Here is a 24,633-nt window from a genome sequence, read left to right as displayed (position 1 = left end):
TGAAGTAACAAAGAATCCATCCAAATCACTCCAGGTGTTTTCGTCCTGCTTTGTTTTGTAGCAGCCAATCTGAACAAAGAACAACAAGAAACAACAAAAAACAACAAAAGCAGTAAAAGTGTTTTTTTCTTTCCACTTTTCTCTGAACTGACCCAAACTACAGAAGTGAACGCAGACAGCCTTTTGATGGATTTCTCTCCACTGCGTCTCTTGCAATAAGAGCCTCCATCACATACCTCTGTAACAGCTCCATTATTTCAACAAATAGGCTGTGTTAATGGGTCTGCATGTGGATCTATTGTTCCTTAAATGGAGCAGGTGCATTAAAATGAAAGTGGCTCCAGGGACCACGTCATCTCACATCCAGACTCCACTCTTCCAGACCGAGAGGTAAAATGTGAAGGCCGGTGTTCTGACTTGTTAGGTCATTTTTCCTCTCAGCTAGACTGCTCTGTTCTCGAACTCTGTGAAAGTCCTCTGATGAAGTCTAATAAGCAATCAGAGTAAATGAGAAGACTGCTGAGAGAGAGAAAGAGTGAAAATACCCATCAGAGGGAGCAAACAGCCTCGAGGCAACAAACTCCTCCCAATGACTCAGCTTATTTGAATAATATCCAACATTAAGTGCTGAAAACTGTAAATCACTTCTGCCAAACACTTGTCTGGAAGTTACATAATGTTTGATCATCAACATCAGCTGACTTCCTCCTGCTAATGAAGCCGTGCTGGCCGTGGGCAGAGTCTCATCGAGGAGCGTTCGCGTTTAACCTTCTGTCAGAAAGTGACAGGTTTCAGCTCCCGGATGTGGAAGTGATCACAGCGAATCTCACACAACCTCCTGCGCCACAAACACAAACCCTCCTCAAACATCAGTGGCTTCAAAGAGGATGTGAGCAGAAGAGAAAAGTCCAATAAAGCTCCTCCAGGAGAGAAAAGGGACTCATATTTAATTCAGCAGTGCAGACGCTCACCCACGGGTGCATGCTTAACAAGAGTTTCATCTTTGTTTTCGTGTGGAACGAGAGGATTTTGTGGATCCATATCTACTGGAACATCCTCTGAGGGACCATAGAGTTGCACATAATGCAGAATAACCTTGTTATTCAATTTTCAGTCATTTAAATTTCCAACCGGAGGAAAAACGACCAAAGTTTGGGATTCTTAAAGTTTCTTTACCTGCTAGGGTTGATTGTTATGTTCAGAATCAGAATCAGAATCAGAAATACTTTATTTATCCCAGGGGAAATTCAGTTCTTTCAGTTGCTCTATGCACAATAATTAAGAATATCAAATAATATTAATAGAAGAAAGTAATTAATAAGATTTAAATAGAAATACATTGAAAATAATGATAATAAAGTTCAAAGTTCAAAGGTCAAAGTCTTCTTTATTGTCAAATAAACTGCAGTATGCACTAGACATACTGAGGATTTGATATTACATTTCTCTTTCAGACCCTCAGCGTTGATTAGGGGGGGGGGTCAGTGACCGGGTTAAGTCTGTGAAGGGGGCACTATAGGAAGAGGGGGCAAAACAGGGAGAGAGTTCAGCATCCTGATTGCCTGGTGGATAAAACTGTCCCTCAGTCTGCTGGTTCTGGCCCGGAGACTGCGTAGTCTCCTTCCTGATGGCAGCAGGCTGAAGAGGCTGTGAGACGGGTGGGAGGGGTCGCCTGCTATGAGCAAAGAGTAAATGTCATGGAGGGAGGGGGGAGAGAGGCACCAACAATCTTCTCAGCTGTTCTCACGATGCGCTGGAGGGTCGTTCGGCAGGACGCAGTGCAGGCCTCCGTACCACACAGTGATGCTGCTGGTGAGGATGCTCTTGATGGTATGATGGGGGCAGGGGCTCTAGCTTTCCTCAGCTTGCAGAGAAAGTAGAGGTGCTTACGTGCCTTCTTGGTCAGATGTATGTACAGAAGACAAAATAAGCTCTGTAGAAAATAAAAACATGGTCGAAGTCCCTGGAGATCAGGCAGAGGGCACTCTGGTGGTCTGTCTGGAGTCTGGCTATGGCAGCGTTGAGAACGTTGGACACCGTAGTCAGGTTGGCAGAAGGGGATGTAAACAGCTACCAGAGATCTCCCTGTGCAGATAATATGGTGGGAGGCCCACAGTGCTCTCGGTGCTATCCCGGTCTGCATGCACAGTCTGGAAGCTGTCAATGGAGACATTGTGGTCGTGAATATCCTGATGCAGCCACGTTTCCGTGAAGCACACCATGCTACATTCCTGAAACTCCATCTGACTCCTAGCTAGTTCTGTTAGCTAGTCCATCTTATTAGTCAGAGGTCTCACGTTGCTCATGATAAGAGAGGAGAGACACGGCTTCTATCTCCTCTCCAGAAACCTCTGTTTCCTTTTTTTTTAAAGTTATATTTTTGGGCTTTTGTGCCTTTATGATAGGACAGCTGAAGAGAGACAGGAAATGTGGGGAGCAGAGAGGGGGGAAGACATGCAGGACATGGTCGCGGCAGGGAGTCGAACCGGCGACCTCTGTGACGAGGACTATAGCCTCTGTATGTGGGGCGCTTAGACCACCAGTGCCCTAACTTCTGTTTTCTTACACCAGCTCTCCTCCTTCGTAGCTCTACGCCTCCTCTAGTGCATCCTAAATCTCCAGAGTTCTGCAGGAACATCCAACGGTTCGGCAGACGAGCCATGCCGGCTTCAGCTCAACCAGCTGAGCATGGGTAAAATCCAAAACAAAGCAGGGTTGTGAGTAAAAATGAAAGTTGGTGATTTCATTGTGAAAAACAGTCCTCAACTCTCACCAAGGGAAGGCCAAAAGAGGTCCCAACTTCAAAAATCTGACAGTTTGATGAAGAAAGAGAAGAAAAATCAGGAAGAAGAATGAACGAAGAGGAGCGACCGTAACAGGGTGCAAGCATGGTTGGCGCATGCGCACAAAAGAAGCTATAGTAGCTTCATACATTTATTTTGATATGGATTAATCCATTATGTGATATTTCAAGCAACAGCCTCCAACATTCCCTTGCTCTTATAACCTTACAGACCTCAGGATCAAAATGCCTGCATGAGAATACGACACAAACAATGCTTGAACTCAACTTTCTAAAGCTCTCTCAGTCTTTTCAGAGTTCACACTGAGAAACTTTTCTCTTATCCTCGACAGCAGCAGACGTGAGAGCCGGAGACTGCAGTCATCCTGTGCAGTTTTTTATATTTCCAAAACAGCTGAATCATCGGGTATTGTCTAACGTATTGAAGAAAGGATGCTGTATAAATAAGGTTTATCATATTGAAAGCCTGGGTGGCACAGTGACTCAGAGTTAAGTGCTGTTTCACTGCAGAGAGAAAGTTCTCGGTGTAAACTTTTTCCAGCTCTCATTGTCCTGCTTCTTCTTCCCACAGTGTTGCAACTTAATCAAGTCAACTGAAGGCAGCAGAGTCGGGCATTATTTCCCAATAACTCCTCTGGTTGAGTGACTTATTTAGCTTCTGTCCAAAAGCACAACCACTAAAGCTGAAACCCTTGTCCCCGGACACACAATACCACCACTAACAATAGCACACATTCATATAATCTGCAGTACTGGTGTCTGTTTGTGGTTTGAGACGTATTGATCAATCAGGTCAAAGAGAGCTGAGGTTGTATGTTGGGAAACAGTTCATGCAGAAAGCAAACGATGTGGCCACGATGCAATCTGAGACACTTTTGGTGTCATTGCACAACAGTTCAGTTCTTTTAATATAAAACTCTTGACACTCGCATAGGAAAATAAATTTAGAGAGGAGATCTCAAAAGTGTTTCATTTCTGTCTCCTAGACAACAATGAGATCTGTTTGAAAGCAAAATGAGACTATAGCTTATGTCTCCTGTTTCTCATTCTTGTATCCAGAAAGAAGTTACAAAAAGTCTCAGCTTAGTCTCCCTTTCAGGTCAAAAGGAGATCTGGTCAGAATCTGAAATGATTCTCAGGTATTTCTCAGGTGTTGTGACTCCTTTTGAGCTCAGGTGGAGAAATCAGGGAGCTCTCTCAATTGTCTCAATCTAACCTCATCCATTTGTTTTTGTCAGACTCAGTTTTTGTGTCTCAAGTTGAGCTCAGATGGAGCAAAGAAAGAGCCTGAGCTCATCTTTTCATGAATATTTATAGTGCCCTGCAAAATTAAGATTTCAATGTAATTGTCCACAAACTTACAATTCTCATTAAAACATTTGAACCTCTTGCAAGATCAGATATTTAGATGTGAAATGATCTCTTCTTTGGCTTCACAATATGGTCCTTCCTTTACAAGTCTGTTTGGAACAAAACAACTTCACAAAGATTTAGTGGATTTGAGAGAAACTGCAACAGATAGAGATTTCATACAACAGGTATGACCGACCATTTATTTAAAATTTGGGCCACAAAAAGGGCCGACCAGATTTAGCCAGATTATTATAATTAAAGGGGTGGATTCTTTTGGGCACTGGTGGCCTAGAGGTCTAAGCACCCCACATACAGAGGCTACAGTCCTCGTCGCAGGGATTGCCGGTTTGATTCCCGGCTGGTTGAACATTTCCTGCATGTCTTCCCCCGCTCACTACTCCCCACATTTCCTGTCTCTCTTCAGCTGTCCTGCCAAATAAAGGCAAAAAGGCCAAAAATATGTCTTAAAAAAGAGAAGAAAATTAGCCATTAATGAGATCTCTCACTTAAGTCTCAAATAAGACTCATGTCATGGTCTCAACTATTTCTCCTAGTGAATTTTAGGAGAAACTAATGAGAAACCAATGAGAACAGTTTGAAACTTGAATGAGGCTGAAGTGAGAATCTCACTTTTGTCTCCAGAGACTTAGAAGAGAAAGCCTTGAGCAGTAAAATGTTCCTCTGGGATAGTGCCCTGCAAAATTAAGATAACAATGAAATTTGAACTACATCAAGATCAGCTATTTAGATGTGAAATGATCTCTTCTTTGACTTCACATTATGGGCCTTCCTTTACAAGTCTGTTTGGAACAAAACAACTTCACAAAGATTTAGTGGATTTAAGAGAAATTGCAAAAGATAGAGATTTCATACCAGGTATGACAGACCATTTATTTAAAATATGGGCCGCAAAAAGGGCTGAACAGATTTAGCCAGATTATTACAATTAAAGGGGTGGATTATTTTGGGCACTGGTGGCCTAGAGGTCTAAGCGCCCCACATACTGAGGCTACAGTCCTCGTCGCAGGGATCGCCGGTTCGATTCCCGGCTGGTTGAACATTTCCTGCATGTCTTCCCCCGCTCACTACTCCCCACATTTCCTGTCTCTCTTCAGCTGTCCTGTCAAATAAAGGCAAAAAATATGTTTTAAAAAAGAGAAGAAAATTAGCCATTAATGAGATCTCTCATTTAAGTCTCAAATAAGACTCATGTCATGGTCTCAACTATTTCTCCTAGTGAATTTTAGGAGAAACTAATGAGAAATTAATGAGAACAATTTGAAACTTGAATGAGGCTGAAGTGAGAATCTCAATTTTGTCTCCGGAGACTTAGAAGAGAAAGCCTTGAGCAGTAACATTTTCCTCTTATACCTCGTTATCCTCTCTCAACCTCAACTTCACCAACTCAGCTCCTCCCAAATCAGTTCGTTGGACACCCTGAAGTATTGGCTGTAACCTCTGGGAGCCATTTTTAAAAAATGTTGGTGATCTTGTGAAATGAACATCGAGTTACCGAAATCCTAATTTGAAGTCTAGGGAAACTGACAGAGCTGCTGTATTTCACAAGGTGGGAGTAAGAACAACTCGTCTTGCCAAAAAGCTAACATAATACCAGCAAGAGTCAAAGTCAATAACCCACAGTCTAACCACGATGGACTCACTGCAGCCATGAAAACAAAAACTTTTTGTTATAAATGTTGGCAAAATCTCAAAGGAGAGAGTGCTGTTGTATTAAATGTCATGTTTATTTTGCATTTAAATAAAAAGTGTTCATATGGCAATGTTGTGAAAACGACCTGCGTTCCAACAAATCTGCAAAATGACTGAAAACGTTGGTGTATACATGCCAGGACAGTCGATGTATAACTTAGTAATTAAACACTGAGGAAATGTTCTTTAATTGAGCAAGGTGGCTGTTTGACTGGGTGGGAATGTTATAAGCATGTGCTAGAGGGGCTGTGACGTCACTGTTTTCATAAGATCTGCTTATTGCTAGTTTACAAGAAGACAGAAGAGGTGCTGTTTTCAAAAGACTCACCTCTGGAACCAATTTATATGTGAAGAAACAACCAAAATGCAGCAATAGTTCACCATTCTCTACTGAATACATTTCTATAAACAGCCTCTATATATCTGAGGTTTTTACCATCCATGGTAATTCAGAAAAATATACATATTGCAAGCATCTACAACAGGATCAGTCCAATTCTGTCACGTATAAGCAAAAAACAAAAGGAGGACCAAAGTGCAGACTTAAAGGCACTATGAAGAGTTTTTCACCAGCTGAGAAACAGACTGAAACCAACACCGATGCCTTTTTATGACCTTCAAAAGCAAACAAAACCATAAGCAACAACACTGATACCTTCTCTGTTGTCATTTTTAATGCCTTTAACCACTCAGAGGGGGTAGGTGTCAGACCACGTGATTGATATTTGGCGTTAGAAGCATCCTTTTTTGGCTGTTTTCTTTGCAAATAATCACATTGAGTGATAAATCTGGCTGTTAAAAGACAGCAGGGTGAAGTTTTTGTTGAAAACACTACTTTTGCATGTAGAGAACAAGAGATAAGAGGTATCACTTTGTCCACAATGGGGCGCCAAAATTGATATAAATAAAAAGTTCCTCACAGCAGCTTTAAATTAAAGTTTGAATTAACAAAAAACAATGAAAAAGAATAGGAGATTTAAAAAAAACAACAATTTTTTAAACAAATCCAGGAAACACCATAACACTCGGGTTTGACATTAGGGTATAGTCAAACAATTAACTGACAAAAGACAGGAGGGAACACAGAGGCGATATTCACACACACTGGGTAACGAGTAAGGACACAAAGGGGAGAACAACAAAGACCAGGTGAAGACAAACATAAAGGTGGGAAAACACAGGAAGTAAAACTAAACCAGAAACAGCCATCCATCCATCCATTATCTTGACCGCTTATCCCGTTAGGGGTCACGGGGGGCTGGAGCCTATCCCAGCTGGCTTCGGGCGGAAGGCAGGGCACACCCTGGACAGGTCGCCAACCTATCACAGGGCTAACACAGAGAGACAGACAACCATTCATGCACACACTCACACCTACGGGCAATTTAGAGTGATCAATCAACCTGAGCATGTTTTGGATTGTGGGAGGAAGCCGGAGAACCCGGAGAGAACCCACGCATGCACAGGGAGAACATGCAAACTCTACACAGCAAGGCACCCGCCCGGCCGGGGATTCAAACCAGGAACCTTCTAGCTGTGAGGCAACAGCGCTACCCACTGCACCACCGTGCAGCCCCTAAACCAGAAACACAGGGAGCAAAAACTACAAAATAAAACAGGAAACTCTTCACACACAGGGAAGACAACACAAGACATGACACACTAAAACTACAAGGAAGACATGAGGGCAACTTTTAACAAACAAAATACTGACTGAAATAAAAGGAACATCTAGTAAGGAAATAACTCAAATTAATTTTTTTGTCTGTTTGTTTTGGATTTTTTTTGTTTGTTCTGCTGTGTGTTTTGTTTCTTTTGAAACAAATATTATATATATTTATTTTTTTATTGTTTGTGTGTCTTTATCTGATTGTTTGTAAAAACTAATACATTTTAAATCATTTCAAAAAAGGAAAATCTAGAAAGTGACAGGTAATCAAAAATCACTAAAAGAAAACTGAGACCAAAACATGACAAGTTCAGTGTTTTTACATTCTCTGCACACCTCATCATTGGGCTTGACCTTATTGTGTACAAAGAGCATTGAAATCTGGAGTCAAAGTCCTTGTTTTGTACACATATTTGGCCAACAAAGCTGATTCTAACACTAAATCTGATGTAAGGTAAGACAAGTTGGATGTATGGTTGACCACAATGAGAAGTGAGGCTTTGGTAACTCATATCCGAGTCAGCTCAGAGTCTGATGTGCTGGATTTGCTGCAGGAGTAGAAGTGTTTCACTCTTCTTTATTCGTCAGTCTTTATTTTATGGAGCCATAAAACTGTTCCGTGTTTTGTCTGATTACTGTTCTGAATACTGAATCCGTCAAACCACTGATTAACAATGTTTTTACTCAGGAACAAGTGGTTCCCTTTCTCTAACAAAACACATTAAATGCTTCAAATCAAGGTCACATTCAGACCATTTATTTGACGAATACAGTGACACTTTGACATTATGAATTTCACTGCCTCGATCACAGACAAACATCCATTTGGTACCAATCGTCTGATTTACCAGAGTACTGTGATACTGAGATACATTAGGGATCCTGTGTGTTTATGCTGTATGGATGTGGTAACCTTTCCCACCCACCCACACAGGCTACATTTGCACAAATAATACCCTCGCTTTGCAAGCGCTGTTTATCCTGCTAACCTGCAGCTTCCAGCAGGCAGCAGGGTCTCCGTTTATGGGGGAAAACAAAGTGAGGGTGCTGCTTTTAAAAGCATCGAGCCTCCTGTGATCATCTGACGGTGGGTTTGATGAAACGGTGGGTACGGTGAGAGCACAGAGCTGCAGAAACTCATGACAGGAAGAGGGATGTTGGGGGGTGTAAACTGAATTTCATGAGCTGGAAAACAGGAGGAGATGAACTTGGAGAACAGAGCGAGGACTAAAGAGAAGAATCACAGCCGAGGAGAGAACAATAACTTTCTATTCAGGAGTCTTCCTCTGAGCTTAAAAAAATCAGTCCCCAGAAAGTTGCCTCTGCGTTATGAATGGACTTCTTTATTTCTTGTGATTGGACCTGTCACTATCGGGAGGAAAGTCGAAAAAGTTGAGGACACAAATGCAGACAATGATTTATTAAACAAAAGACCAAACAGCAAAAACAAAAGCTTACTCTCTCTCTGGAGGCTGGATAGCAAATGTCCAACAGAAAGGGTTCAGCTGGAAAATTCAACAAACGGGAGAAAAAGCACACAATGAGGCACGAGGACGTCCACAGAGCAGAGGAGGAGGTTTGACCCAACAAACAACCACAACAAAACAATATCTGAACAAATGGATGTTTATAGAAGCCTGAATTTGATGCACTGGCAGCTAAAAATCTTGCGTTTGTGGGCATAACAGGACCAGACTGTTTTAGTATTATGATCAAATACACTAAATGTAAAGTATTAAAATGCTCCAGTTTTATTTATTATGCCAAATAGTTTTCATATGAACATACAATACTTAAATAGACTTGTCATTATGTAAAAATGCATGCTTGGATGTATTAAAGGTGACATATCATGCAAAATCGACTTTTTAATGGTTCTCTACCTGAAATATGTGTCCCTGTCTACAAACCCCCCGAGAATGAAAAAAATCCATCCTGCCCCTGTTCTGATTTCTCCACCTTTCTGTAAATGTGTGTGAAACGAGCCGTTTCAGACTTCAGTGTTTTTGTTACATAACAACAATTTCCGGTCTGTAACAGGAAGTCAGCTTGTTCAGCCCACAGACTGTATAAAATAATACTGAATCCCTCCTCCGTTTTTCATTCCCTGCACACGTGTGTGCTAACAAGGAGCTTAGGAGGGAGGCATGCTAGTTGTAGGCTGTCTTAATAAACACAAAGGTCGGTTTTACTCCCCACGCCTGCAGATTTGAAGATCTAGTGGATGATTTTTATTTATCATGGATAAGTGCTAGCGTTAGTTAGCATAGCTACATAGCTAAAAGTCGTAGCTGTAGCTGTGTACCAAGACACACGTCGACATACTGATAAATAAAACAACAAGAAACACTAAATCTGTGACCAATCCTTCAGAAAGGTCCTGCTGCAGGCGCCTCTCCATCAGGATCAGATTCTGGATCAGATTCAGAGGGTTGAAGTAACGCGGGTCTCTGAGCAGCCGTGTATATTCAGCCAACATGTAAACATTAGATCAACGTGCTGGACAGCCGAGGCCACATCCACTTCCTGAGGGGGCGTGGTCAGAGAGAAAACAGAGTGTTCTGAGGAGGACTGAAGAAGAGGACTTTTCAGGCAGACCAAAATCTGATTTCAAAGTGTTTTTTTGAGCATAAACTTTAAAGACATGTTTTGGGGACCTCTTAGACCAATATATGTTGATGAAAAAAGCGTGATATGTCACCTTTAAAAAAGAGTATGTAGACGTGTGTCTTGGTACACAGCTACAGCTACGAACATGTAGCTATGTGGCTATGCTAACTAGCGCTAGCCCTTATCCATGATAAATAAAAATCATCCACTAGATCTTCAAATCTGCAGACGTGGGGAGTCAAACCGACCTTTGTGTTTATTAAGACAGCCTACAACTAGCATGCCTCCCTCCTAAGCTCCTTGTTAGCACACATTTGTGCAGGTAATGAAAAACGGGGGAGGGGTTGAGTTGTATTTTATACAGTCTATGGGCTGAACAAGCTCTGAGCTCTGATGCCGTGACAGACCGGATATTGTTGTTACGTAACAAAAACATGGAAGTCTGAAACGGCTCGTTTCACACACATTTACAGAAAGGTGGAGAAATCAAAACAGGGGCAGGATGTTTTTTTTTTGTTTGTAGACAGGGACACATATTTCAGGTAGAGAACCATTAAAAAGTCCATTTTGCATGATATGTCACCTTTAAGAACACATTATGTATTGATTACCATCGGGACATAAAGATCATTTTAACCAGTATAACAAAGAGTGGATCTAAATCTGAACACCAACCCCAGCTTTAAAGCAGTCAAAATAGCAGATTCAATGGACTCCCTTGTGGTGGAAGTTTCCATCTACGTTGTTTGGTGAAAGGTGACTTTCCTGTGCCGTCATCTTATAGAACCTACACTAGTTCTAAATTAAGGAATGTAATTGGTCCAGTATATCTGAGATAGGAGAGAAATCCGCTGGCTGATGAGTCTGGTGATGCCAGGCTGCGCAAAATAATAACAAAACAGATTATTTGTTGCATGGTTTGAGACTCATTCGCACTGGAAAAGCCAAATCAAGTACATTTCAGGGAAGCATCAGGCTCACACATTATAAAACACTTGACGTTCATTGTCTTGAGTTTGCACTGCCCCACTGTTCAGTGCATTAGCATATCCATGTATAAAGTCAAAAGGAAACATTGGAACGGTAGCAGAAGCATGTTTTCTCTCAGCAGGCTCATGCAGTATGTAACAGACACCCTGCTAATGCATTGTTCCTGAAACAGCAGCTCAAGCCGCTACAATAGGGAAATTAACAGCACCAACATCCTGCCGTTACGCTGCGATGTCCTAGTTGGAAACCACACAGACCTACATACGAAATCTCTCATCTGCTGCCGCTGGTAACTGTTGGGAATATTCTTTCAGCTGAGACATTTTTTGGCCAGAAATCTCAGCAGCTTGGCCGACTGATCGTCGACTGAGTCACCGGGATGACTCAAAAAACCCATAGCAGAGCCTCTGAAGATGTAGGATCACTCTGAGCTATCAGGACGTTCAAAATCAAACCGACAGCTCATTTAAATAAGAAAAACAAAAGAGGCGAAGAAACCAAAAGGCAAACAATCAGGAGAACAAAAGCAGTACAGAAGAAAAACGCCAGAAATAAGTTATGTGGGAGGGAGAATGTGAAGCAACATTTGAGTCCAAGGCCGGTGTGCAGAGGTAGCCTCAGGTTTTTGTAATGATTTAAACGAACCGAGGGACTCCGGGGAAAGAACAAAGCCAAAGGCCAGAAGAGAATATTCTGACATTTCCACACATATCGCCTGCTTGAATGCAAAGTGGTTATGTTCTCTGGAATATTTTAATAAATCTTGTGGGTTTAAAGCTAGAGATTACTGTAGGAGCGGTGTTATTCTGCCAACCACGACCCTGAACTAAGCTGGTCTGATCCGGCGTCCAAGACTTGAGGACAATTAGCAACACAGCAGCGCAGACAGGGAAGATGGCCTTTATGCTATGTACACTTCATTAAACAGCACTTAAGATGGGCTTAATAGTAGTTTTCAGTTTGCACACATGAGAGGAGTGCAGAAATGGAGCTATAGCTTAAACATCCGAATTTAAATAAAGAAGGATCAGACCCTCTGCACAAAAACTGTCCTGTAACGAAGAGACTAACCATAATCTGAAGTCAGGGCTGAACTGTGCCTCAAACAAGTTCCTCTTCCTGTAAGCTCTGGCTTTGTGTTTTAAACCAGTAGTTCTCAACTTTAAGGGTCAGGACCTTTCAGAGGGGCACAGGGTGATTAATGGGTGAGGACAGAAGGAAAAACATTGAAAGTGCAACACAAATTCATCTTCATTACTCTGGCATTTCTTCATTCTCTTCCTCCTCTTGTAAATTGCTGTATAGTTTAGCTCCTTAAGGCCTTTTTACTTCTACTTGCAAGCAACAAACTATCAAGCTGTGAGAATGTGTAAAAATAAGGAATCTGCAAAAAGCAAAACAACACTGCTTCATTGAGAGACTTTTAGACACTATTTTTGGTGCATTTTTTTTTGCATTTATCAGATAGAACAGCTGAAGAGAGTGGGGGTGGACATGCAGCTAAGGGTCGAGGCCAGGAGTCAAACCAGTGGCCTCTGCAACAAGGATTATTGCCTCTGTACATGAGGCGTGCACTTCAACCGCAAGCCCAACATGCGCCCCTGTTCTGTGTTTCCAACAGCTTCAAAATACAAATATCTAATATTATCTTTACATACAAAGTGCTGAGAAAAAGAGTGCATCAGCTCTAGTTTAGCTCCAGTGATCTGCTCACACATTGAAGGAATATTATATCCACTAAGCACCAAAGCATGGAGAGAAAGCTCTACTTTCCTTTACAGCTATCAGCCATAACGCCCGACTGTTTATGCACACATGAATGAGAAAAACATCAAAGCCATACTAGGCAGAACATAATACATATTAAAGAGGGGGTCTTATGCTCATTTCCAGGCTTTATATTGTCCCTCTGATTCCACTGTAGCAGCTTTACATGATTTACAGCTCAACATACTCTTTATTGATGTCATTCAGGCTCTGTTTGAAACGCTTCATTTCTGCTACTGTCTCTTTAAGACCCTGGAAGCCTCTGCCAATGTTGCTGTGCGAGAAATGTGTGGTCATGAATTTCACTGGTGTGTCTCAACCAAGCGGCCTCCTCCGGTCTCAAAATATGAGTGTTATAAACTACAGTTCATTGAGAATCCGCTTGAGGCTGACTGCAGAAACACAGGAAACCACATACACACCCATTCAAAGAAGACAAAAAAACATATTAAGATTACGAGTTTTTGCCCAAATATTAGGGTTAGGGTTAGGGTTAGGGTTGTTATGAGGGTTAGGGTTGGGGTCAGGATTAGGGTTAGGGTTAGGATTAGGGTTAAGGTTAGGGTTAGGGTTAAGATTAGGGTTAAGATTAGGGTTAGGGTTAAGATTAGGGTTAGGGTTAGGGTTAAGATTAGGGTTAGGGTTAGGATTAGGATTAGGGTTAGGGTTAGGGTTAGAGTTGAGAATAGGGTTAGGGTTAAGATTAGGGTTAGGATTAGGGCTAGGGTTAAGATATGGGTTAGGGTTAGGGTTAAGATTAGGGTTAGGATTAGGGTTAGGGTTAGAATTAGGGTTAAGATTAGGGTTAGGATTAGGGTTAGGGTTAGGGTTAAGATTAGGGTTAGGGTTAAGATAAGGGTTAGGGTTAGGATTAGGGTTAGGGTTAAGATTAGGGTTAGGTTTAAGGTTAGGGTTAGGGTTAGGGTTAAGATTAGGGTTAGGGTTAGGGTTAGGATTAGGGTTAGGGTTAGGATTAGGGTTAGGGTTAGGGTTAGGGTTAGGGTTAAGATTAGGGTTAGGGTTAGGGTTAGGGTTAGGGTTAAGATTAGGGTTAGGGTTAGGGTTAGGGTTAAGATTAGGGTTAGGGTTAGGGTTAAGATATGGGTTAGGGTTAGGGTTAAGATTAGGGTTAGGGTTAGGGTTAAGATTAGGGTTAGGGTTAGGGTTAAGATTAGGGTTAGGGTTAGGATTAGGGTTAGGGTTAGGGTTAAGGTTAGGATTAGGGTTAGGGTTAGGGTTAGGGTTAGGGTTAGGGTTAAGATTAGGGTTAGGGTTAGGGTTAGGGTTAAGATTAGGGTTAGGGTTAAGATTAGGGTTAGGGTTAGGGTTAAGATTAGGGTTAGGGTTAAGATTAGGGTTAGGGTTAGGGTTAAGATTAGGGTTAAGATTAGGGTTAGGATTAGGGTTAGGGTTAGGGTTAGGATTAGGGTTAGGGTTAAGATTAGGGTTACGGTTAGGATTAGGGTTAGGGTTAGGGTTAGGGTTAGGATTAGGGTTAGGATTAGGGTTAGGGTTAGGGTTAAGATTAGGGTTAGGGTTAAGATATGCGTTAGGGTTAAGATTAGGGTTAGGGTTAAGATTAGGGTTAGGGTTAGGGTTAGGGTTGTTATGAGGGTTAGGGTTGGGGTCAGGATTAGGGTTAGGGTTAGGATTAGGGTTAAGGTTAGGGTTAGGGTTAAGATTAGGGTTAAGATTAGGGTTAGGGTTAAGATTAGGGTTAGGGTTAGGGTTAAGATTAGGGTTAGGGTTAGGATTAGGATTAGGGTTAGGGTTAGGGTTAGAGTTGAGAATAGGGTTAGGGTTAAGATTAGGGTTAGGATTAGGGCTAGGGTTAAGATATGGGTTAGGGTTAGGGTTAAGATTAGGGTTAGGATTAGGGTTAGGGTTAGAATTAGGGTTAAGATTAGGGTTAGGATTAGGGTTAGGGTTAGGGTTAAGATTAGGGTTAGGGTTAAGATAAGGGTTAGGGTTAGGATTAGGGTTAGGGTTAAGATTAGGGTTAGGTTTAAGGTTAGGGTTAGGGTTAGGGTTAAGATTAGGGTTAGGGTTAGGGTTAGGATTAGGGTTAGGGTTAGGATTAGGGTTAGGGTTAGGGTTAGGGTTAGGGTTAAGATTAGGGTTAGGGTTAGGGTTAGGATTAGGGTTAGGGTTAGGGTTAAGATTAGGGTTAGGGTTAGGGTTAGGGTTAAGATTAGGGTTAGGGTTAGGGTTAAGATATGGGTTAGGGTTAGGGTTAAGATTAGGGTTAGGGTTAGGGTTAAGATTAGGGTTAGGGTTAGGGTTAAGATTAGGGTTAGGGTTAGGATTAGGGTTAGGGTTAGGGTTAAGGTTAGGATTAGGGTTAGGGTTAGGGTTAGGGTTAGGGTTAAGATTAGGGTTAGGGTTAGGGTTAAGATTAGGGTTAGGGTTAAGATTAGGGTTAGGGTTAGGGTTAAGATTAGGGTTAGGGTTAAGATTAGGGTTAGGGTTAGGGTTAAGATTAGGGTTAAGATTAGGGTTAGGATTAGGGTTAGGGTTAGGATTAGGGTTAGGGTTAAGATTAGGGTTACGGTTAGGATTAGGGTTAGGGTTAGGGTTAGGGTTAGGATTAGGGTTAGGATTAGGGTTAGGGTTAGGGTTAAGATTAGGGTTAGGGTTAAGATATGCGTTAGGGTTAAGATTAGGGTTAGGGTTAAGATTAGGGTTAGGGTTAGGGTTAAGATTAGGGTTAGGGTTAGGATTAGGGTTAGGGTTAGGGTTAGGGTTAGGATTAGGGTTAGGATTAGGGTTAGGGTTAGGGTTAGGGTTAGGGTTAGGGTTAGGGTTAAGATTAGGGTTAGGGTTAGGATTAGGATTAGGGTTAGGATTAGGGTTAGGGTTAGGGTTAGGGTTAGGATTAGGGTTAGGGTTAGGGTTAGGATTCAGGCAAACAGAACCAGAACCGAACTCTAGCAAACAGAACCAGAACCAACTCAAGCAAACAGAACCAGAACCAAACTCAAACAATCAGAACCAGAACCAAACTCAAACATACAGAACCAGAACCAAACTCAAGCAAACAGAGCCAGAACCAGAACCGAACCTAAGCAAACAGAACCAGAACCAAACTCAAACAAACAGACCCAGAACCAACTCAAGCAAACAGAACCAGAACCAAACTCAAACAAACAGAACCAGAACCAAACTCAAACATACAGAACCAGAACCGAACCAGAACTGAACCAGAACCGAACCAGAACCGAACCAGAACCGAACCGTACCGAGCCAGAACCGTACCAGAACCGAACCAGAACCGTACCGAACCAGAATCGAAACCAGAACCGAACCGAGCCAGAACCGTACCAGAACCGAACCAGAACCGAACCAAGCCAGAACCGTACCAGAACCGTACCAGAACCGAACCAGAACCAGAACCGTACCAAACCAGAACCAGAACCGTACCAGTACCGAACCGAACCAGAACCGAACCAGAACCAGAACCGTACCAAACCAGAACCAGAACCGTACCAGTACCGAACCGATCCAGAACCGAGCCAGAACCGAACCAGAACCAGAACCGTACCAAACCAGAACCAGAACCGTTCCAGTACCGAACCGAACCAGAACCAGAACCGAACTAGAACCGTACCGAACCAGAACCGTACCAGAACCGAACCAGAACCTAACCGTACCAGAACCGAACCAGAACCGAAGTCAAGTATACAGAACCAGAACCAAACTTAAGGAAACAGAACCAGAACCAAACTTGAGCAAACATTATTAATGTCCTCAGGTTGGCATTGAGAAAAATCAGATGCCTCAGCTTGGATGGTCTGATCGGGCTTCTTTTCTCAGCGAGTATTTGCCCGGTCTTTGAGAAGAACCCTAACCCTAACCCTCTCAGAAGGAACAGATGAATCCACGATACACAGCCTCCCCTCCATCACCTGTATCCTATATCCTCACATGTGATTGGCCGCATGGCCGCCATGCTGACCAATCAAAACAAAGTTCTGCTGTGAGCAGAGCTGGGGCTGAGCACTGAGAGAGCTAAGCAGCGAAAGGAACAAACTGGGAGCCGGCTCTTCTGATTCACTATAAAGCATCGACTCTCAGAGCCGCAGCTTTTGATCATGACACATCATTGGTTTGGTCAGTGAGATTCGCCAATGAGTGATGTCACAAATTGAGCAAATATTGTGTCCCAACAAACCATTCAGAGCAGCTTGCAGTCTCCTCTTTGGATTCTTCCAACACATGTTTACCCAACCATGTGAAACTTTTCCAATGTTTAGTTTTGATAAACAATATTTAAACTTGAAATTAGTTTTAAAAACAGGTAAAAAAAAAAACAGGTAAAAAAAAATATGATACCACCTCTTTAAACAAAGCTTTACAAAGTGCATTATTATAACATGGTGACTCAAGAGGGATATGAAGTGCCAAGTTGAATTAAGTGCAGCATGCACAGTTTACAGTGTATTTGAGCTTGTTTGGCAGATGAAAGGTGTGACGTTCCCATCAAAGGATAGGAGATTTTAATAAACAATAAAGACGTAAAATAAAACAAAACTAAAACACTAGCCTCTTTTTAATAAAGTCATGAGATCATGTGTGACCGTACCTCCACAACATGACTTGTACCCTTGGAGTGGTTTGCTGTCTTCCCTTTATTTGATCTGTCATATTTGTTGTGTATTTGTTTCATGTTCTCAGATTGTTTTCCTCAAATGCCCCAAAGGTTTCAACATGAAAAGTGCAACTATCCCCCGAGCACAAACAGATTTAAATGTAATTTGTCCAGTTGGCTTCTGATGACTCATCCTAGCATCTTGCAGAAGCTGGCGCTGCACTTTTCCTTAATATGCTTCTAATAGTTCAATATCTCTGTGTATTTAACTTTCTGTCTGACTCAATCTTTATCACATTTTCACTCTGTGATTGACTGAGCCTGAGATCGTGCTGACTGCAGCATTAAAAGGTGCTTCAAAGCCTCACCTAGACTCCTCCGTGCAGCGTTTGGAAGCATAGTCATTCCTGAAACACTTTGAAAGCAGATTTTCTTTAGAGGAACATCTGACTGTTTGGAAGATTGTTAAACTCAATGAAAGCAGCATCCCCCCCGAGTGAAACCCCTCGGAGCACCCTGCTCTTAAAAAGGAATGTATTAGAAGCATTGTTCAGCATTTAAGGTGAACTTATTCATCAATGTCTCTTTCCTCTTCTCTCCCTGGGCGTCTCACTCTGCTGCTTGAATCATTTGTTGCACAAAAAGTGAGTCAGTGATAAATTCTTTCATCAACAAGGTGAGTTTCCTCTTCTGTTTGTTTTGTTTATGAGAGAACTGTTTCTTCACCTCTCGAATAATCTGACTGTAAAACTACGTTACAACTTTTACACCATTTCTGATTCATCATGTAGAAAGACACGTGGTTTGGTTTGTCCTCCCTCTCTGATTATCAGTCCCTCATGGTCCCTGATTGCTTGTCCTCATGGCCCAGAGTTGATGGGGGTCAACAGGAGGACTGAAGTGACAACATCCAGGCATCCTGTTTGCTTGCAGTCATCTCTCACTGCCAGACTGTTACGTCCGTCTGTCATGTGATACAGTGTGATGGGATATCAAAGAAGAGGAAGAAGATATACTTCTATTAATACTGATGGGGAAGTTATATTTTTGTCTCTCTGGTGTTGGGCATGTTACACACACACAGGCTGAAACACACACATGCACAAACTGGGTCTGTCTCTAAGGCTGAATATATGTACATTTTGGAACATAGTGGCTTCTCTCACCACAGCAGTAGCTATGTTACGATGCCTCTGCTTGCAAAGCATCCTGGGAGTCTCCAACTCAAAGCCTTTGGAGGACCATTTGGAGAGCTATAGGCATTTTTTGACCAGAGGAACTTTACCCAGGAAGTACGTGCGTTTCGACCACTGGACCCAGGGTCTATATTTAGTTCAGGGGTAGATAATCTCCCCTCTAAAAAGCCCCTGCTAGTGGGGTAGTATTTTTCAAAGGTCCCGGGACTTTCAGGGGGGGCAGGGCCTGCAATGCTGAACGTGTCTGATTGGTAGTGTTTTTATTCCGCCCGCCGTCCACAATAACATCACACACATCTACATCACAGCACCATCTAAAACAGCGCCTCTCTGAGTCTCTTCATGCTAACAGGCTAACTGTTGTGTTGCTCATGATTTGCACAATCTACCCGGGACTTCAGCCCGCAGTCGAAAACGCAGACAACAGTTGGGGCGCAGGAACCTTTTAGTTCCAGGTAGAGTAGTTCTGGGGGCTAAAAGACCCTGGAACTCTTGGTCGAAATGCACCTTATGTGAACCCTACTCCTCAAACTTCAAAGTAAACAGGACAACCTCACCAAGATGGTACCATGCAAGAAAAAAAGGCCAAATGAGGTGCATCGTTTCCACTGCAGGAACTTTTTCCAGCTATAAGGGTCTTTTTGAGAAACTCACCACCAATGGTCAAAATAAAGCCAGCTGAGTCTCTTCATGCTAACAGGCTAACTGTTGTGTTGCTCATAATGATACCTGCCTGTCCGTCTGCTTCTATGGTGTCATCTGTGATGAATGGCATTCGTCTTTGTTTTACTGCCCCCTACTGGTCTGGTGGTGTAGTGCATTTACTTTTTATTTTCTCTATACGTCACTGGCCTGATTTGCACAATCATCCTTTGGACTTCAGCCCGCAGTCGAAACGCAGACAACAGCTGGGGCACAGGAACCTTTTAGTTCCAGGTAAAGTAGTTCTTGGGGCTAAAAGACCCCGGAACTCTTGGTCGAAATGCACCTTATGTGAACCCTACTCCTCTAACTTCAAAGAAAACAGGACAACCCCACCAAGATGGTACCATGCAAGAAAAAAAGGCCAAATGAGGAGCATCGTTTCCACTGCAGGAACTTTTTCCAGCTATAAGGGTCTTTTTGAGAAACTCAATACCAATGGTCAAAATAAAGCCAGCTGAGTCTCTTCATGCTAACAGGCTAACTGTTGTGTTGCTCATAATGATACCTGCCTGTCCGTCTGCTTCTATGGTGTCATCTGTGATGAATGGCATTCGTCTTTGTTTTACTGCCCCTACTGGTCTGGTGGTGTAGTGCATTTCCTTTTTTTTCCCTCCATACGTCACTGGCCTGATTTGCACGATCTACCTGGGACTTCATCCCGCAGTCGAAACGCAGACAACAGTTGGGGCACAGGAACCTTTTAGTTCCAGGTAGAGTAGTTCTGGGGGCTAAAAGACCCCGGAACTCTTGGTCGAAATGCACCTTATGTGAACCCTACTCCTCCAACTTCAAAGTAAACAGGACAACCCCACCAAGATGGTACCATGCAAGAAAAAAAGGCCAAATGAGGTGCATCGTTTCCACTGCAGGAACTTTTTCCAGCTATAAGGATCTTTTTGAGAAACTCAACACCAATGGTCAAAATAAAGCCCCATGGACTGATTTTTACACCCCTAAGAGTCCAGTCTTTCTTGACTGCCAAGGTACTTTGGTGTGAGCTCTACAGAAGTGAACATTTCTGATGTTAGAGTAAAGGTGAGGCCTTTTCATGCACCAGCAGACCTACTTTCCTTACCTCAGACCATTGTTAAAACAGACAGCTGGATGAATGCTGTTTTCCTCTGTGGCCTGCAGTCCCACTTCCTCTCGGTGTAAATGTGGCTTTAGTCAACATTTTTTTATCGAGGCCAGCACAAAGACTCTGAAGTCATTTTTCTCTGTTTCACTTCTTTGCCACAGTCGCTGCCCTTTGGCTCTCTGTGCAGTACAGTCAGTGATCAGCTCGGCTAAAACTTTCCGTGCCTCATCGCACTGGAGGAGCTTACCCCCCACTGGGAGGCATCCACAGAATCCGCTCTCTAATAACAGCAGCGGTGACGCAGCCCGATTCCTGAACGGCAAATCAGCGTGACAGCTACTTTAATCCACACATCGCTGCTCCGGGCCCCCCTCTGTCATCGCCCATGCTGTCCCGTGTCACTGAGAGCGCACACGGCGAGAATTAAGAGTCCTCATAGCGGCGTATTACACGACATGCCTGAACCACCCGGTCTGACGCAGAGCTGGGGAGATGTTGGGGTGAGACTGTTGGCGAGAATTCATGAATTTGCAGGGGTAGCTATGAAAACAGTGTCAGATTAGATGAAACTTTAAAGGCTACAGTAGCAAAAAGTGGGTCACTGCAGAGAGCTGACATGACAGAACTACAAATAGAAAGACCTGAGGAGGAAACCGACTTTATGCATCCTAACGCTGACTTTGATTTTATTTATTTATCACCATGACTGTAGAATAAGGGGAAAAATTGTAATTATAATAACTGTATTTGACATTTTTTTACAGAGAAATGTTGATGTTTTGCTTTGTTTTATTTTTATCAAGTAGACCTGGCAGTGAAGGGATTGATGATCACAATATTTTCTGCAAAAAGGGTTGATGGGTTTGCACCCAATATTTAATTGAAGATATTGTAAACACAATTTATCAAATGTTGAGACTGAAAATGTTATTACTTTATGAAATATATGCAAATTGCAACAAGTTAGTAACATGACTGGGAATAAAAAGTACACTGCAGAGAGGCTGAGTCTCTCAGAAGTAAAGATGAGAAGAGGTTCATCACTCTGTGAGAGACAGTTCAACAGTTTCAGAATGATGTTTCTCAGAGTGAAACAAAAGAATTAGTGGATTTCATAATCTACAGACATGACTCTGTAGTGGAAATCACCGCATTGGCTCAAAACAACCTCCAGAAACCACTGTGTGTGAGCACAATTTGTTGCTGCATCCAAAAATGCAGGTTTAAACTGAACCATGCAAAGAGGAAACAATACATAAACATGATCCAGCAATGCTAACAACTTATCTGAGCCTGATACTGAGTCTATTACCATGCACCAAGGTGAAAGTGGAAAACTGTCCTCTTGTCTGATGAATTAAAAATGTGACATTCTTTTTGGAAATTATGGAGGCTGTGTTGTCAGCTCTAAAGAGGAGAAGGAACACCTAGCTTGTCATTCGCTCAGGCCAGAATCCTTAATGATAGGTGGGTTCATCAGTGCCCGTGGCATGAGTAGCCAAGAGTTCTGGTAAGGCTCCATTAATGCCAGATGATATATATAGATTGTGGAGCAACATATGCTGCTGTCCAGACAATACCTATTTCAGGGAACACCATCCATACTTCAGCAAGACAATGCCAAACCACATCCTGCACATATTATCAATCAATCAATCAATCAATCTTTATTTGTATAGCGCCAAATCACAACAAACGTTATCTCAAGACGCTTTTACAAACAGAGGAGGTCTAGACCACTCTATGTCAAATTATGAACAGAGACCCAACACCAAGACAGGGTAAGACTCAGTCTGACCCCACCTTAATCCACCATGAGCATTGCACATCGCAGTATTTAGCTAGTTACAGTGGTGAGGAAAAACTTCCTTTTAACAGGCAGAAACCTCCAGCAGGACCAGACTCATGTTAGACAGCCATCATGCCTCGACCGAGTCGGGTCTGGAAAGACAGATAGAGGGGAGTAAGAGAGAGAGGTGATAGTGATGAGACGAGTCGTAGAAGCTGTTGCCGCTGGAGTCCAGCACGTCCGTATCAGCTGGAGTCCAGATCGTCCACAGCAGGAGGACGTCTACGGCAGCTCAGAGGAATCTACGAGACAAGGGAGCTCAGGGACTCCAGAAAGGTCTATGGTTAGTAACTTTAATGGGACAGGGTGAGTTAAAGTAAGTGATGAAGGGGTTGGGGGGAAGAGGGTGAGCTAGGATCCCAGTGTGTCAGTGTGCCAGTTCCCCCGGCAGTCTAGGTCTATAGCAGCATGACAAAAGCTGGTCCAAGCCTGATCCAGCTCTAACTATAAGCTTTGTCAAAAAGGAAAGTTTTAAGTCTACTCTTAAAAGTGGAGAGGGTGTCTGCCTCCCGGACCCTGACTGGTAGATGATTCCAAAGGAGAGGGGCCTGATAACTGAAGGTTCTACCTCCCATACTACTTTTAGAGATTTTAGGTACAACTAGCATGGCTCTGTAGTAGAAGAGTCCAGGTGCAAAACTAGCCAGCCTGCACATCCTACATCAGGCAAGAATGGGACAACATTCAAAAGTCCAGAATCTGGGGTCCTTGGTGTCTTTGGTTCCCAAATGATGGTGGTGCAACCTAATGGTAAACATGCTCCTGTTTTAACTGTTTTGTGAACGTGTTGCTGGCTTCAAATTTTAAAATGCTTTTCACAGAACATTAAAAACATTTCAGTTTCAAGTTTTTGATTTGTGGTTTTCGCACCATTTTAAATTAAATATAGACTTTAAAGGATTTGCGAACCACCAAATACATGATTTACCTTTTAAGTGAAATATTTTTCCATATAATTTACTATTTGACTTTTATTTTATGTTGCATAATCTGATTTTTAATGAACACTCTCTCTTTAAGGTTGTGAGATGTAGCTGCACATACACAAAGCAAAGAAAAGCAAACTAAGCACACACCTGTTGCTTTATTCTGGGATGATGTTAATGTACACAGAAGGAATAAGACCTTCTTCCCTGCTAGACTTTATTGAAAACTCTCATTGTTATCAGTCTCAGAGCTGCCTTACAGTGAGATCGTATGGATGCAGGGCTTTTTCTGTCTTTCAGCCACACTCTCCATTTGTCCATCTGTCATCCATCGGACAGCTGTTTCCATTTTATCTGCCCAGGAAACAAACTGTTCCGTCTTGTCGGCTTCAAGTGCATCTTGTCTGGTTCTCGTGTCTGACTGTGTGATCATGTCTTGGGTTGTGAGCTCTAACTGAATACCTCTGGGCACAGATAGCACAGCAGCTCTGTGGCTAGAACAGCTCCTGACTGCAGACGGTGCAGCCGATGTTCTTATTTCACAACATGAAGACGAGACGTTACATCTAATGCAGCAATCATTGAGCCCTCTGAGGCCGGATCACATTTCACAGGCTAATGTTTCAATCAGATACAGACCAATCACTGATCTATTAGACTGTTAGATAATGACAGACTCACTTCCCCTGAGAAATGAATGTTGCACATATAACATGAAGCATGATTCTGCAACTGAATGGTTCATACTCCAGATTGATTCAAAAAGTGACGTTTGCAAAGTTTGGGAGAAATTTGAAAATGGAACCGTTGTATTTCATTTCACTTCCACTTTATGTTCATTTTTAAAATGGAACAACTGGCTGCATCATCATCCAACCTATGAAATGTTGCCTGTTTCAAGCTCCCTGCAGGGTGTTTCTGTCAGCTCCTGTTTCTTTGGGTGTTTTTGAAAGTCATGTTTTGATGAAATCCTTCACTGAAATGTTGAAAGTTGTCTCGATGTTGTTTTCTTATTCCAGTATAAATCAAGTTCAGTCACACAACTCATGTTTGTAATGGTTTGAAATGTGTTACTGCAGCAGCAGCAGCAGCAGCATGACACTGTTAGTGTTTCGGCGTCTAGACTTCGACCTCATCACTCCTTGCAGATTGATTTTACATGCACAATTTGAGGAATGATGAGATTATATCTTAAACCCGAGGAGCCTGCAGGTGGATGCTGAGGAGGTGGTGGGGCTGAGCGCAGCAGTGGGGACGGGCGGCTGTGGCACTAACAGAGCAGAGAGAGAGAGAGACTGGAAATCTTGCAGCTTTAATAGGACGCTAAATGGGGAGGATACATTTATAAGGTGACTTTAGAATCACTGAAGTCATCTGCCTGAACTAACT

This window comes from Notolabrus celidotus, chromosome 12, assembly GCF_009762535.1.
Source record: "Notolabrus celidotus isolate fNotCel1 chromosome 12, fNotCel1.pri, whole genome shotgun sequence".
NCBI lineage: Eukaryota > Metazoa > Chordata > Actinopteri > Labriformes > Labridae > Notolabrus > Notolabrus celidotus.
This window is presented reverse-complemented; position numbering follows the sequence as displayed.